At 47.5% G+C, this 14,500-nt stretch overlaps 1 long non-coding RNA gene across 1 annotated transcript in view; it reads right to left on the bottom strand.

Moving 5' to 3' along the window:
• Positions 1–11,003: 11,003 nt before the first annotated feature.
• Positions 11,004–14,500, bottom strand: part of LOC140408352 (uncharacterized) — a 58,016-nt gene continuing 54,519 nt past the window's right edge. The window contains exon 3 of the long non-coding RNA XR_011940094.1: positions 11,004–11,545. This is a non-coding gene — a long non-coding RNA (uncharacterized lncRNA). The remainder of the gene's footprint in view (positions 11,546–14,500) is intronic.

The raw sequence follows: 14,500 nt of genomic DNA on the forward strand, positions 1-14,500 counted from the left end.
CTTGGGAACGGCACTGATTCCGAAGGTGACAGGGACGGAGTATACGGCCATAGACATTTCGGACCACGCTCCGCATTGGGTAGATCTGGAGGTAGGAGAGGAAAAAGAACAGCACCCACTCTGGAGAATGGATATGGGCTTATTGGCGGATGAGGGGGTATGTCTAAGGGTGAGGGGGTGTATCGAAAGGTACTTGGAGCTTAATGACAACGGAGAGGTTCAGGTGGGAGTGGTCTGGGAGGCGTTGAAGGCAGTGGTCAGAGGGGAACTGATATCCATAAGGGCACATAAAGGGAAGCAAGAGGGTAAAGAAAGGGAGTGATTGTTGAGAGAACTTTAGAGGGTGGACAGGCAATATGCAGAGGCACCGGAGGAGGGACTGTACAGGGAAAGACAAAGGTTACATGTGGAATTTGACCTGCTGACCACGGGTAAGGCAGAGGCACAGTGGAGGAGGGCACAGGGTGTACAGTATGAGTATGGAGAGAAGGCGAGTCGGCTACTGGCCCACCAATTGAGGAAGAGGGGAGCGGCGAGGGAGATAGGTGGGGTGAGAGACGAGGAGGGAGAGATGGAACGGGGAGCGGAGAGAGTAAACGGGGTGTTCAAGGCATTCTATGAGAGGTTATATAAGGCTCAGCCCCCGGAAGGGAAGGAGGGAATGATGTGTTTCCTGGATCAGCTGGAATTCCCGAAGGTGGAGGAGCAGGAGAGGGCGGGACTGGGAGCACAGATTGAGATGGAGGAGGTGGTAAAGGGGATTGGGAGCATGCAGGCGGGGAAGGCCCCGGGACCGGATGGGTTCCCGGTGGAATTTTATAGGAAATATATGGACCTACTGGCCCCGCTCTTGACAAGAACCTTTAATGAGGCCAGGGAAAGGGGGAAGTTGCCCCCGACTATGTCGGAGGCGATGATATCGCTACTTTTGAAGAAGGAAAAAGACCCGCTGCAGTGTGGGTCCTACAGGCCCATTTCCCTTTTGAATGTAGATGTTAAGCTCCTGGCCAAGGTGATGGCGACGAGGATAGAGGATTGTGTCCCGGGGGTGGTCCACGAGGATCAAACTGGGTTCGTTAAGGGGAGACAGCTGAACACGAACATACGGAGGCTGCTAGGGGTGATGATGATGCCCCCACCAGTTGGGAGGCTGAGATAGTGGTGGCGATGGACGCCGAGAAAGCATTCGACAGAGTGGAGTGGGATTATCTGTGGGAAGTGTTGAGGAGATTTGGCTTTGGAGAAGGGTTTATTGAATGGGTACAACTGCTATATAGGGCCCCGGTGGCAAGTGTGGTCACGAATAGGCAGAGGTCTGACTACTTCCGTCTTTATAGAGGGACGAGGCAGGGGTGTCCCCTGTCTCCGTTACTGTTTGCATTAGCAATTGAGCCCCTGGCCATAGCACTGAGGGGCTCCAGGAAGTGGCGAGGAGTACTCAGGGGAGGAGAAGAACACCGGGTATCATTATATGCAGATGACTTATTGCTGTATGTTGCGGACCCGGTGGAGGGGATGCTAGAGATAATGCGGACACTCAGGGAGTTTGGGGAATTCTCGGGGTATAAATTGAATATGGGGAAGAGTGAGTTGTTTGTGGTGTATTCGGGGGAGCAGAGCAGGGGAATAGATGATCTACCGCTGAGGAAGGTAGCAAGAGATTTCCGGTACTTAGGGATTCAGATAGCCAGGAGTTGGGGAACCTTACATAGGCTTAATCTAACACGATTGGTGGAACAGATGGAGGAGGATTTTAAGAGATGGGACATGGTGCCCCTGTCACTGGTGGGTAGGGTGCAGGCGGTCAAAATGGTAGTCCTCCCGAGATTCCTTTTTGTGTTTCAGTGCCTCCCGGGTGATGGTCACGAAGGCTTTTTTCAAGAAAATCGAGAAAAGTGTTATGAGTTTTGTGTGGGCTGGGAAGACCCCGAGAGTGAGGAGGGGGTTTTTGCAGCGTAGCAGGGATAGGGGGGGACTGGCACTACCGAGCTTAAGTGAGTACTATTGGGCCGCCAATATCTCAATGGTGTGTAAGTGGATGAGAGAAGGGGAGGGAGCGGCGTGGAAGAGATTGCAAAGGAACCAGCCTACAAGCACTGGCGACGGCGCCGTTGCCGTTCTCCCCGAAGAAATACACCACAAGTCCAGTGGTGGAGGCAACACCGAAAATTTGGGGGCAGTGGAGACGGCATAGGGGAATGACGGGAGCCTCGGCGTGGTCCCCGATAAGAAATAACCATAGGTTTGTCCCGGGGAGAATAGACGGGGGATTTAGAGCCTGGCACAGAGCTGGAATTGTGCAACTGAGGGATCTGGTCTTAGACGGGACGTTTGCGAGTCTGGGAGCGCTGACGGAAAAATATGGGTTGCCCCAAGGGAGTGCATTTCGGTACATGCAACTGAGGGCTTTTGCGAGGCAACAGGTGAGGGAATTCCCGCAGCTCCCGACGCAGGAGATTCAGGATAGAGTGATCTCGGGGACATGGGTGGGGGATGGTAGGGTGTCGGATATATACAGGGAAATGAGAGACGAGGGGGAGATCATGGTGGATGAGCTGAAGGGAAAATGGGAAGAAGAGCTGGGGGAAGAGATCGAAGAGGGGCTGTGGGCAGATGCCCTACGTAGGGCAAACTCTTCGTCCTCATGTGCCAGGCTTAGCTTGATACAATTCAAGGTTTTGCACAGGGCGCATATGACCGGAGCAAGGCTCAGTAAATTTTTCGGGGTAGAGGATAGGTGTGGGAGATGCTCGAGGAGCCCAGCAAATCACACCCACATGTTTTGGTCATGCCCGGCACTGCAGGGGTTCTGGGTGGGGGTGGCGAATGTGCTTTCGAAGGTGGTGGGGGTCCGGGTCGAGCCAAACTGGGGGTTGGCTATATTTGGGGTCGCAGAAGAGCCGTGAGTGCAGGAGGCGAGAGAGGCTGATGTTTTGGCCTTTGCGTCCCTAGTAGCCCGGCGAAGGATATTGCTTATGTGGAAGGAAGCCAAACCTCCGGGCGTGGAGACCTGGATAAACGACATGGCAGGGTTTATAAAACTAGATCGGATAAAGTTTGTACTAAGGGGTTCGGCTCAGGGGTTCACCAGGCGGTGGCAACCGTTCATTAACTACCTCGCAGAACGATAAAGGAAATGGGAAGGTAACAGCAGCAACCCAGGGGGGAGAGGGGGGTGGGGGGGGGGGGGGGGGTCCTCAGGGGTGTTCTTGTATAGATATTTGTACTTGGTTATGTATACTGGATTGTTTGATTTTATTATCTGGGAGAGTTATTATTTTTGCCAAGGCAGTTGCCATTTAGTTTATATATTATTTATCTATTTGTTAAAAACGGTCACTGTTATTTATATTGCTTTATTGCTGTAAAAAGGAAAAACCTTTGTATTGTTTTGTTTGGCCGAAAAATTTGAATAAAATATATTTTTTAAAATAAGGAACATCTGATCCATTCATCAAATTACACCAGGAAACATTGGGAACCCCACTGGAACCAATAGTCAACGGTTCAGCTCCAGAACTGTTGCCAGCGCAGAGTACAACCTGGGATTGCCCTCGTTCCCCCTAACCTGGACTTTGCCCACATTAAGCTGGACTTTGCCCCCATTAAGCTGAACTGTGCGCACATTAACCTGGATTGTACCGACATTAACTTGGGCCGTGCCCACGTTAACCTGGACTGTGCTCACATTAAACTGGACTGTGCCCACTATAAGGGTCCTTCCTGTTTGTTCCTGTTTATTCCTTTATTTCCCCTTTATTTTATTCCTGCTGTTATATTTTTGATCTATGGATATTTAATGGGTCCGTGACTTTAAGGCAAACAGGAAGACCTAGAAGGCTGTGTTGTTTTAGACTGACATCAGCAATGGCTCAGATTGATTGATGTGGCTGGCGGTCAGTGACTTGGCCCAGAAAGCTGTGAGCTACCTGGTAATAGGTGGTGTTTGGATATTATCCTTCTGGAATGTTTCTCAGAGCCATGATGTTTCATTTCAGTTTCACTTTTGGTTCTGCAGTCCGGGTGGACGATTTCAACTAATTCTCTCCCAAAGGATCCAGCTAAACTCTATTGATGAGGCCATTGTGAGTGATGATTCTCTCTCCAGCAAGACTGGGTGTTATTCTCTCGAGACTGCAAAGGCTTGAACTCAAACCTTGAGCTGGAAGCTGGGTTCGATGTGAGATATGGATATTCTCCAAAATCCCGGCCAAGTGTTGACGCCGGCGTCAAAACCGGCGCAAGCGACGCCGGCGTCAACGGGCCTCCAGGCCCAGTCATTCTCCCCTTCTTCGGGAGCTAGTACGGCGCCAGAGTGCTGTGCGCTGCTCCGGCGCCGAAAGCCGGCCCAACACGGCCGCCGCGGGTCCACGCATGTGCGTGGGTTGCAACATGGCGGATCCCTACAGGGGCCTGGCGCGGAGGAACGTAGGTCCCCCCCTCAGAATGAGCTCGCCCACCGATCTGTAGGCCCTGATCATGGGCATGGCCACCGTGGAGGCCCCTCCCGGAGTCGCATCCCCGCCACCCCACCAGGACGGCCCCTGCAGCCAGAACACTGAGGTCACATCGGGTGGGACCATATGTAAACCATGGCGGAGGGACTCGGTGGAACACTTGGCCCATCGACCGCGGAGAATCGCCGTGGGGGCCGCTTTTAATGGACCCCGACCATTGCGGCGGGGACTGCGTGGGCACAATTGCTGCCGATTCTCCGGTCGCTGGAGAATCGGTGGCCCAGCGTTGGAGCGGTGTGGTGCGATTCTCGCGCCCCCCCCCCCCCCCCCCCCCACCCCCCCCGGCGATTCTCCGACCCGGCGCGGGATCGTAGAATCCCGGCCATGGTATCTCTGGAAATAAATAGGCCTGGATGTGAATCTTTGTGTTGAAGGCCCGGTTTAATAAAAAACCTAAGGTAACTCTCCAGAAGGCCTGCTGTCTGTACAGATGTACTGAATGAATGACTCTGCCAAGAAGACCATCACTAGCTGTAAAACAGAGGCTTCAATTAAACATTGTGCTGTGAAGAACGCATGCTGCGAACCACCATCTGAAACAAAGACTTATCTTTTGGCCTTCACCCTTATTATTTTCAACCTTCCTCCTCTCTGTGTTTGCCTGTCTTGTGTGTGTGTGTGTGTGTGTGGGTAGAGGATGGGACAGTTGGGGGGGGTTAGTAGGTTAGTTTGCCATTATTCAGTTATATTCACTGCACATTGCACCATTAACCTTGTTATAAATAAACAGTAATTGTGTTTCAACTTACAAACCTGGTGAGTGTAAATATTGGACAGCTCAGGGTCAAAGACTTTGGGAATTTTTATTAGAATGATTGGTTAATTCACTTGTGCTGTGACTCCGGGGCACGTGGGGCTGGAATTGACCACATACTTTCCCAGTATTATGGGCCAGGGTTTAGAGAACCCCAAAGTGTATCATGGAGTTCACTTGACCCACAACTTTTAATAGATTGTGGTATGGGGAGCACACAGCCCACTCTACAGGTGTGGTACAGCAGAAATTGACAAGTATTTTTTTAAAGCAAAACAATGTTTATTCTATGAACGCAAGTTGACCTTTTTAAAACATACAGTGAATATCTTATCAACCATCAATTCAAATACAACCACCAAAGAATACAACACTAAGTAATCCTTAATAAATTCCCAAACAACATCCAGAAGACAAAAGAAACATCTTTTAACAGAAGCACATCAGGTTTAAATTCACTACTGAGAACATGTCTAATTCTGAATTCACCAAATGAACAAGAGATAGTCTGTTCATGGCAGAGAGAACAACAGTACACCTGCTTTGTCGGGCTTCAGCTCCAACACTGAAACGAAGCCAAAAAAACACAGACACACCCAAGCTTTTCTCAAAGTGAAACTAAAAAGCAGAGCCAGAGCTCAGCTCCACCCATACTCTGACATGACTGCAGTAACATGAGCAGCCAAACATTTCTTAAAGCGACATTCTCATGACACCAGGGTGGTGTAAAATAATTTAGGGGCTCAACCGGGATTTGTGGAAAGCTAATTGGAGAATTTAGGGAACAGTGTAAATTAAAGGACACATCAGGTTTGCAGCAATATAACAGGATGGCTTTGGAAGCTGCTAAGGGCTTTCTTCTTTCTTCAGGTGGACGGCTTAACTCTGGTTTATGTCAAAAAAAGTTCCACAATGACAAGTTAGTCTAATAGGTAGGTGAATTAAAAATAGTGGTACCAGCTGGAGCTAGGAAGGCAGAGATAATTGAAGTGATTGCTCAACATTTAAATTTGATAGAGATGCTAGGAACACTGGGGAACTCAGAAGGTAGTGTAGCATCAGGGCTGTTTTCTGGTGAGGTTGTTGAGCTGGAGGGAACTCAGTTGCAGTTAGAGCATGAAAGGGAATTAAAAAGGATAGAAATGGAGATGCAGAAAAAGGAAAGGGAAGTGAAACAAAAGGAAAGAATGAAAGAAATGGAGCCGAGGCAAAAGCTCAAGAGAAAGAAATGGAGATGAAGTAAGAAGAAAGGGAGGTGGAAATGAGGAGAGAGTACAAAGAAAAAAAGAGTGGAAAGAGAAAAAAATAGAGTGAAGGAAAAGAAAGAGAGGAAAAATAAAAAGAGGGCAAGAAAAAAAGAGAGACTTCCAGCTTAAGCACGACAAATGAGTGGGAAGCTGCCAGAAAGTAGAGGGGAGCTCAACCCTAGAACAGAACCCAGTGGGGGTAGGCGGTATGTCTAAATTTACACAGGCCCTCCCAAAATTCAATGAGAATGAGGTAGAAACATTTTTTAGGGATGTTGAGCAAATAGCAACCCAAATGAGGTGGCCAAGAGAAAAGTGGACATTACCCATGCAGACTACTCTGCTGGGTGGGCACAGGACATTTATGCTTCCCTATCAGAGGGGGAGTCTAAGGATTGTGACATGATAAGAAAGGTTATTATGGATGCATATGAATTGGTTCCCGGGGCATAAAGGCAAAGGTTTCAGAACATTTGGAAAGAGCCGGCACAGACTTATGCAGAATTCGAAAGTATTAATCAGAACAATTTTGATAGGTGGGTATGAGCATTGAGCGTTGCAACTACCTAGAAGTCATTCTCTTAGAGGGGTTTAAGAATTTCCTTGGTGCGGGGGCGGCGCCGCGTTTTGGTGGTAAGACCAGACGGATCCTGCGGACATAGCCGCAGAATCAGAGAATCCAGCCCACAATCTATTCGAGAGTCAGGTTCTGAGAGATCTAAGACCAAAGGTGATCATAAGAAAGAGGAGTCCAAAAGTAATAGTAGTGACGGTGATGAAGAGTCAGACGAGAGTTCTGAATTCGATTTCCATTCTGATTATGAAGTAATGACAAACAACTGCTGCCGAATAAACCTGTCACTAACTTGACCAAGTGGCAAGAAATTCTTCCAAAGCTCATAAAGAAGACAGCTAAGCAGGAGAAGAGTGACTGGAAATTTTCTAAAAGTAATTTGTTGCCGCCTCTTGGGTAAACCCATTGCCATTCACTTCAGGTGCAAATATTCCCCAAAGCATGCCTGCTTCAAAGGAAGGTATGCATGATGGCATGTTATCAATTAGTCAGTAGTAGGACAGTAAGGACTGTGAAGTGACACCAAGCGAACGGCTGGTTAACCCACATCCTTCTAAAGGTCCACAGAGCCTCTTCGAGGTAAAAGAAGCAAACAGGAAAGAAGACAGTCAGTAATCAATGCCTTTTGAAATTTAAGAGGAAGGTAGGTGGCGAACCATGAAGTGGCTCTACCACCATATCTGTCAACAACAAACAGAATGTTCATGGAGCCTATCTGATTCTGAAAGGGAAGAGGAAAAACTGAAACCTGGAAAGCACAAGTTGATTCAGTCCTTATTACTAAATGGGAGAAGGGCTGTGATTACAAAAATTCCAAAGAGGAGGTAAAAGCTGTAAAATGCCGAATGGTGCATGTGCAGTCAATCAACTCTGATGGAATTGAACCCTCGGCTGTAGTTGTTGCTGAAGGTAATTATGTGGAGAGAATGTAAAGCTGGAGGGGTTAAAGGGCGTTATTAGTTAAAAGTGAACCAAATATTTCCCTCAGCATTGACAATACTGCTTGTACTTTGACTGTAGAAGATCCTCGATATTTGATTACATATACATTGGATAATCAGGAAGACTGATTGCATTACCTGAGATACTGAAAGAGCACAGACAGAGTTATAGGGAAACACCAGGGGGCATTCTGTTAGCTACCCATGGTGCAGACATAAGAAACTCTGAACCAATCAAGTCACAACCATCTCGACTAAAACTGCAAAAATTGGCTCAGCTAGAGACTAAAATGCAATGCACGTTGGACATGTTGCAGAAACAGGCGAAACCGCTGTGGTCCATAGAACGGCAAGTAGTCTGGGAGATTGACGGTCATGTTGGAGGACGAACCGGTGCTGGCCGCCCGGACTTTTACAGACCATAATCCACTTACGTTTATAGAGAGGTTTAAAGCTCAGAATGCAAGGTTATTTTGTTGGAATATATTATTGGATCAGCTCAATGTTGAAGTTGTATATGATAAGGTGATCATGGACGCTCTGTCACATGTTTAATTTTTTTAAAAATGAATTTAGAGTACCCAATTCATTTTTTCCAATTAAGGGGCAATTTAGCGTGGCCAATCCACCTACCCTGCACATCTTTTGGGTTATGGGGGCGAAACCCACGCAGACACGGGGAGAAGGTGCAAACTCCACAAGGACAGTGACCCAGAGCCGGGATCGAACCTGGGATCTCGACGCCGTGAGGCAGTAGGGCTAACCCACTGCGCCACCGTGCTGCCCCCGGTCACCTGTTTAAAGACTGATTAGTTATCAATGTGGAGACTGGGAAGGGGATGGTTTAGATGGGTATGTTTTTGTGATTTATGTCATGCATACCTCACAATGAAATGTCCGTGCCCTGAAGTTTCATTCTTTTGTGTGTGTGTGTGGGGGGGGGGGGGGGGGGGGGGTATGTAAGGGTACTTCCTGTTGGTTCCTATTTATTCTCTGTTTATTTGTCAAAGTAAATATTTTCCCGCTTCTGTAGTAGAAAGATACAACACACTCGTTAAGACAGAATAACAAGCTTTATTTTTGAAAACAACTGCATGCAGTAATGGCTGAAACTTGAAGTCAGGCAGCAGTCAACAAAACTGCTCAGTCTTTCACAAGTTTCGCGCTTGCGCTTTCACAGAGAATTAGCTCAATATTTATACATTATCTTTATCAAGATTATGTGACAACAGTATGGTCAGGAGTTTGTTCGGAAATACAAACGGAAGCAAAGACCAGACCATGTTTGGTCATATCACTCATACCATTATTTAGTCCTCGGAGGGACCATTGAAAGGTCAGAATAGACTTGTTTCTTCCTGAACTTATCTTTGTTTTAAATTCCTACGGCCCTGGGTTATGACGAGTTAGTTTGATCAGGAGTTGCCGTGGTCCGGTGTTTTGGAATGGCTCGACCTTCGCTGATCTTTTCAGACTTCAAGTTATGCAGAGTTGGCCTACGGCCATACTAGTCTGAAAATGGTTAGGGCAGCATTCTTTACCTGGGCCTGGTGAGCTGGAATCAGTAGTTTCAGTCTTTCTTGTATTGTTCCAAACCTTTTGACCAGTGTTCCCATTGACCAGTTTTCCCATCATGCCATTACTTAATTCGTACCATATCACATTCCCTCCTTTTGTCATATCAAGACAACTAGTTAAATAGGTATAGCCATGACTCGTTTGAAAATGCATTTACACAAGCAACCAAGCAATCCTATCCCTAGTAGAATTAGGAGTAGTAGAATGAAGGCCTTAAAGATCCAATCAAATAATCTGTGACCCAACCATCCTAGACAACCCGGCAGGTTATAGTCATGAAATTCACTGCCAATCTCTTGAATTTGAGCAGCCCGTCTCTTAATATGGTCGGCCAGGTTAGTGATATTTTCAGAGCCATCTGGAATATAAGTACAGCACTCCTGACCTATGATAGCGCACGTTCCGCCCTGCGAGGCTAACAGATATTCCAAAGCCAGTCGATTTTGTAATGCCACGGTCCAGACAGCTACTAGCTCAGCTGAGACCTCAGCCAGTGCCTGTCCAGTTTCCCTGGCTTCTGCTGCCGTTACGTTCGCCAGTTGTTCCAATGCTGTGGCCATGTGGATCAGTTCATAGAATTTACAGTGCAGAAGGAGGCCATTCGGCCCATCGGGTCTGCACCGGCTCTTGGAAATAGCACCCTATCCCCATAACCCAGCAACCCCACCCAACATTATGGGCAATTTAGCATAGCCAATCCACCTAACCTGCACATCTTTGGACTGTGGGAGGAAACCGGAGCACCCGGAGGAAACCCACGCACACACGGGGAGGATGTGCAGACTCCGCACAGACAGTGACCCAAGCCGGAATCGAACCTGGGACCCTGGAGCTGTGAAGAAATTGTGCTATCCACAATGCTACCGTGCTGTTCGTCGGATGCCTTGCCCGTTCCGTACAAGGGAAAGGCCATCATAAAGAACTGTCCTGTTTTAGAAATAGTCCTTTTTGCTCGTGAGGGGGAGTGCTTAAGGATGGGTAGGTGACGCATTTGAGGTACAACATATCCCAAAAAGCAGGATCCTGGCCAATCAATGGGGAGCCATGGATAAGCTTTAGTGCTGCATATGAAATAGGTTCCATTATAGGCCGTAAAATCATCAGCTGATGTCATCCAGGGGATTGGGGATGTCTGTCCCCATGAAATGTTAGAAGTTATATTCCATACCTTGGACCAATCACAGTTAAACATGCCCTTGTTGGATATGTCTGGTACCGGTCCTTGCCAGTCAACTGTAAGGTTGCACCTACTTTGCCCCATTAACTTTCCTTTCCCTGATTTATTAAAACACATGGAACCATGAACATTATACAAGTGGACAGTGAGGGAGGGTGGAGTCAAGGCATAATTATAGGTAGGTTGATACGAAGCTGAAAATTTATCATAGCCAGCAGATCTCCATATTTCCATATCCCCCCTATCTCCCCTGCTCCCTGTTTGATTTTGTCGTAAAATCCATTCAACCGTCTCTGCGATATGAAAGGGGAGGGATTGGAGAGGTATTCCTTCCCTTGAATGGACGGGGATGTGGGTACAACCCAACACTTGCTTACGTTCAATTTTTCGGCATAAAGATATGACATATATAAATAGGTATTGGAAGGCAGGTCTCGTTTAGGTCGTTTTTTTACTACCGAGTGGCCATTAAGGCTAAATAGTCCAGAGAGTCCAAAAATTATAATGAAGATCTTCATCCTGTGTTCTCGTCTGGGTTGGAGACTATCTTCTTGCAATCGGATAGATGTATTCAACTTGAACGTCCTTCAAGTTTGATGGAAGTCGGTGTAGTCAGCAGTACGAGGAAGGGTCCGCTCCAGCGTTGTCCTAATTTCTTTCTGTCCCAGTTTTTCACCAACACGTGGTCTCCGGGTTTGATCACTGGATATCGAGGGACGGCTGTTCCTGCCGTTACTGGGAGATGTGCCTGTTTTACCTGTGAGTGGAGAAACTTAAGAGAAAGTGTTAACTGCTTCAAATAGTTCTGCATTTGTTCCCCATCACATGGAGGTCTACTCCCTCTAGGGTTTTTTCATGGGCATCCCAGGGAGTCCTCATTGGCCGACCATAGACTATCTCTGCAGCTGACAGTCCGGTCCGCGAATGGGGAGTCACTCGCATGTGAAACAGTGCCAAGGGTAATATTTTTAGCCAATTTAACCCAGTTTCTTCAGTTAATTTAGATAATTTTTCTTTTAAAGTCCCGTTGGCTCTTTCCACAATTCCTGCTGCCTGCGGGTGATACGCGCAGTGCAGTTGCTGTTTAATTACGAGTGCTTCGCACAATTCAGTATTGATCCGAGCTACAAAATGTGGTCCATTGTCTGCGCTCACCATTTTGGGTACCCCAAAACGAGGAATGACTTCCGTTAACAACAACTTCACCACTGTATGTGCCGTACAATTAGTGGTGGGGAAGGCTTCAATCCATTTACTAAACACATCGATTATTACTAAACAATATTTATAGCACTGTGCTTTTGGCAATTCGATAAAATCAAGCTGTATACAGGCAAAAGGGTCATCTGGCAAGGGAGTGGTTCCTGGAGGGCATTTAATGCCTTTACCCTTATTATGTTTCATGCAAATAACGCATCGATCCAGCCGTGCTTGCGCTGCTGTATTCAAATCTGGGTGCCACCAAGTTTTCAGGAGTAGCTGTACCATTCCCTCCTTGCCAAGATGGGTACAAGAATGCAAATAATCAATAGGTACCGGCAATAAACAATTCGGAATACAAACTTGACCAACGGGAGTAAGCCAGAGGTCTCGTGTCAAGGAGTGTGAACACCCCATTGACTTCCATAGTGTGCGCTCGGAATCAGATGCGTCCCTCTGTAAATTTTGAACTTCAGTTATGTCTGGCATGCCCTTCGGTCCTAATGCAGGTACCTGGTTTAGAGCCTGATTAACCCCACTGGGAACAATCAGAGAGGCTGACATAGCCGCAGCCTTAGCAGCCGAATCAGCACGGGCATTTCCTAATTGAACAGGAGTGTCCCCCTTTGTGTGCGCAGAACATTTAATAATTGCCAATTGATGGGGAAGCTGAATAGCATCGAGGAGATTTTTAACCCAAAGAGCATTTTGAATGGGAGCTCCCGCAGAGGTGAGAAAGCCTCGCTGTTGCCAGAGGCGACCGAAATCGTGGATCACGCCAAAGGCATACCTAGAATCAGTGTAAACACATTAGTACTTTTATCTATGGCCAAAATACATGCTCGAGTAAGGGCAAATAGCTCGGCTTTTTGTGCGGAGACAGGGGTCTCAAAGGCTGCTGCTTCCTGCACGTCAGTGTCGGTTACCACGGCATCTCCCGACTGTGGGATGCCAGTGAGAGAAATGGAGGAACTGCCATCAACATAAAAAATTAGATCTGGATTATCAATAGGCCGGTCCGTTAAATCCGGGCGAGGCGCGGTAAGGAAATGATTCCGAAGCAAACAATCGTGTGGCGGGTACGCAAGGTTATCGGGGGGCTGTTCGAGGAACACAGCAGAATTTAAGGTAGAACAGTAATGAAAAGAGAGGTAGGGGTTTTGCAATAGTGAAACCTCATAGCGGCTCAAGCGGGCTTGAGTCAGATGCTGGGTTTGCTGAGACGTTCGGAGGGCCACAATAGAGTGCGAGGTATGCACTTGTACTGGCTGGTGAAGGGTCAGATTAGAGGCTGCCTGTGCTAACAAATGGACAGCCGTAAGAATTTGGGTACAGGGAGGTAGACCGCAAGCTACAGGATCCAATTTTGTAGAATAGTAGGCGACTGGGCGACGCCGGTCACCGTGTTCTTGTGTTAGAACACCAGTGGCACATTCATCAAGAACATTAACGTACAACTGAAAGGGTCTGTCATACATAGGTCGTCCCAGCGCTGGGGCGGTAGCCAGGATGGTTTTGAGAGTAACAAAAGATTGTTTTGCTGAAAGTTCAAACTTAAGAGGAGCATTTTGAGAGGAGTACGGAGTTAAATCTTTAGTATGGACAGTAACATTCGGAATCCATCGTCTGCAAAAGTTCACCAATCCTAAAAAGGCTCGCATTGCTTGGGCGAGGTAGGAAATGGGGTCTGCAGTATAGGAGTAATGCGTTCCTGAGTAAGGGAGCGATCCGTAGCACTTATTAGGACACCCAAAAATTAGATCTGCCGTTGGCCTTTATGAACTTTAGTGGACGGAATCACATATCCCCATGAATGGAGACGGATGAGCAGGTAAATGGTGTCACGCTGGTTAGCGTTGAAGTCAGCGCTGGCAAGGAGTAAGTCATCAACATATTGGATGATGGTGGAGCAACCAGGAGTTGATAATGTCGCTAACTGGGAGTGCAATGCTTGTGAGAAAAGGGTTGGAGAATGAATGAAGTCCTGTGAGAGCCTAGCCCAAGTGTATTGGTTGCCCTTAAATGTAAAGGCAAACCAATACTGTGATTCAGGGGTGAGGGGTATCGCAAAAAAGGCATGTTGTAAATCAACAAGGGTGAAAACAGTCGCTTCCGGTGGGGCATTACTAAGGATTGTCGCCGGGTTTGGGACAATAGGATGTAAAGATTCCACTATCTGATTAATACGTCGGAGGTCATGGACCAAACGCCATTCGGATGGTCTTCCTATCTTAGGAACTGGAAGAATCGGGGTGTTACAGGGCGATTAGCATGGTACCACAATTCCTTGTTGAAGGAACGATTGAATCATGACCGAGACTCCTTCTTCAGCCTCGGGGCGCAAAGGGTACTGTGAAATCGAGGGCATGTCAGGTTTAACTTTAATAACAACGGGAGGGACATTAGTGAGACCAACTTCGTGTTTGGAGGCCGCCCATAATCTGCGGGTAGTTCAGAAGTCGTTGATTGGACTGAACAATGGTGGTGCAGTGTGCCAATGAGGACAAACGGG

The sequence above is a fragment of the Scyliorhinus torazame genome, chromosome 3 (assembly GCF_047496885.1).
Source record: "Scyliorhinus torazame isolate Kashiwa2021f chromosome 3, sScyTor2.1, whole genome shotgun sequence".
Classification (NCBI taxonomy): domain Eukaryota; kingdom Metazoa; phylum Chordata; class Chondrichthyes; order Carcharhiniformes; family Scyliorhinidae; genus Scyliorhinus; species Scyliorhinus torazame.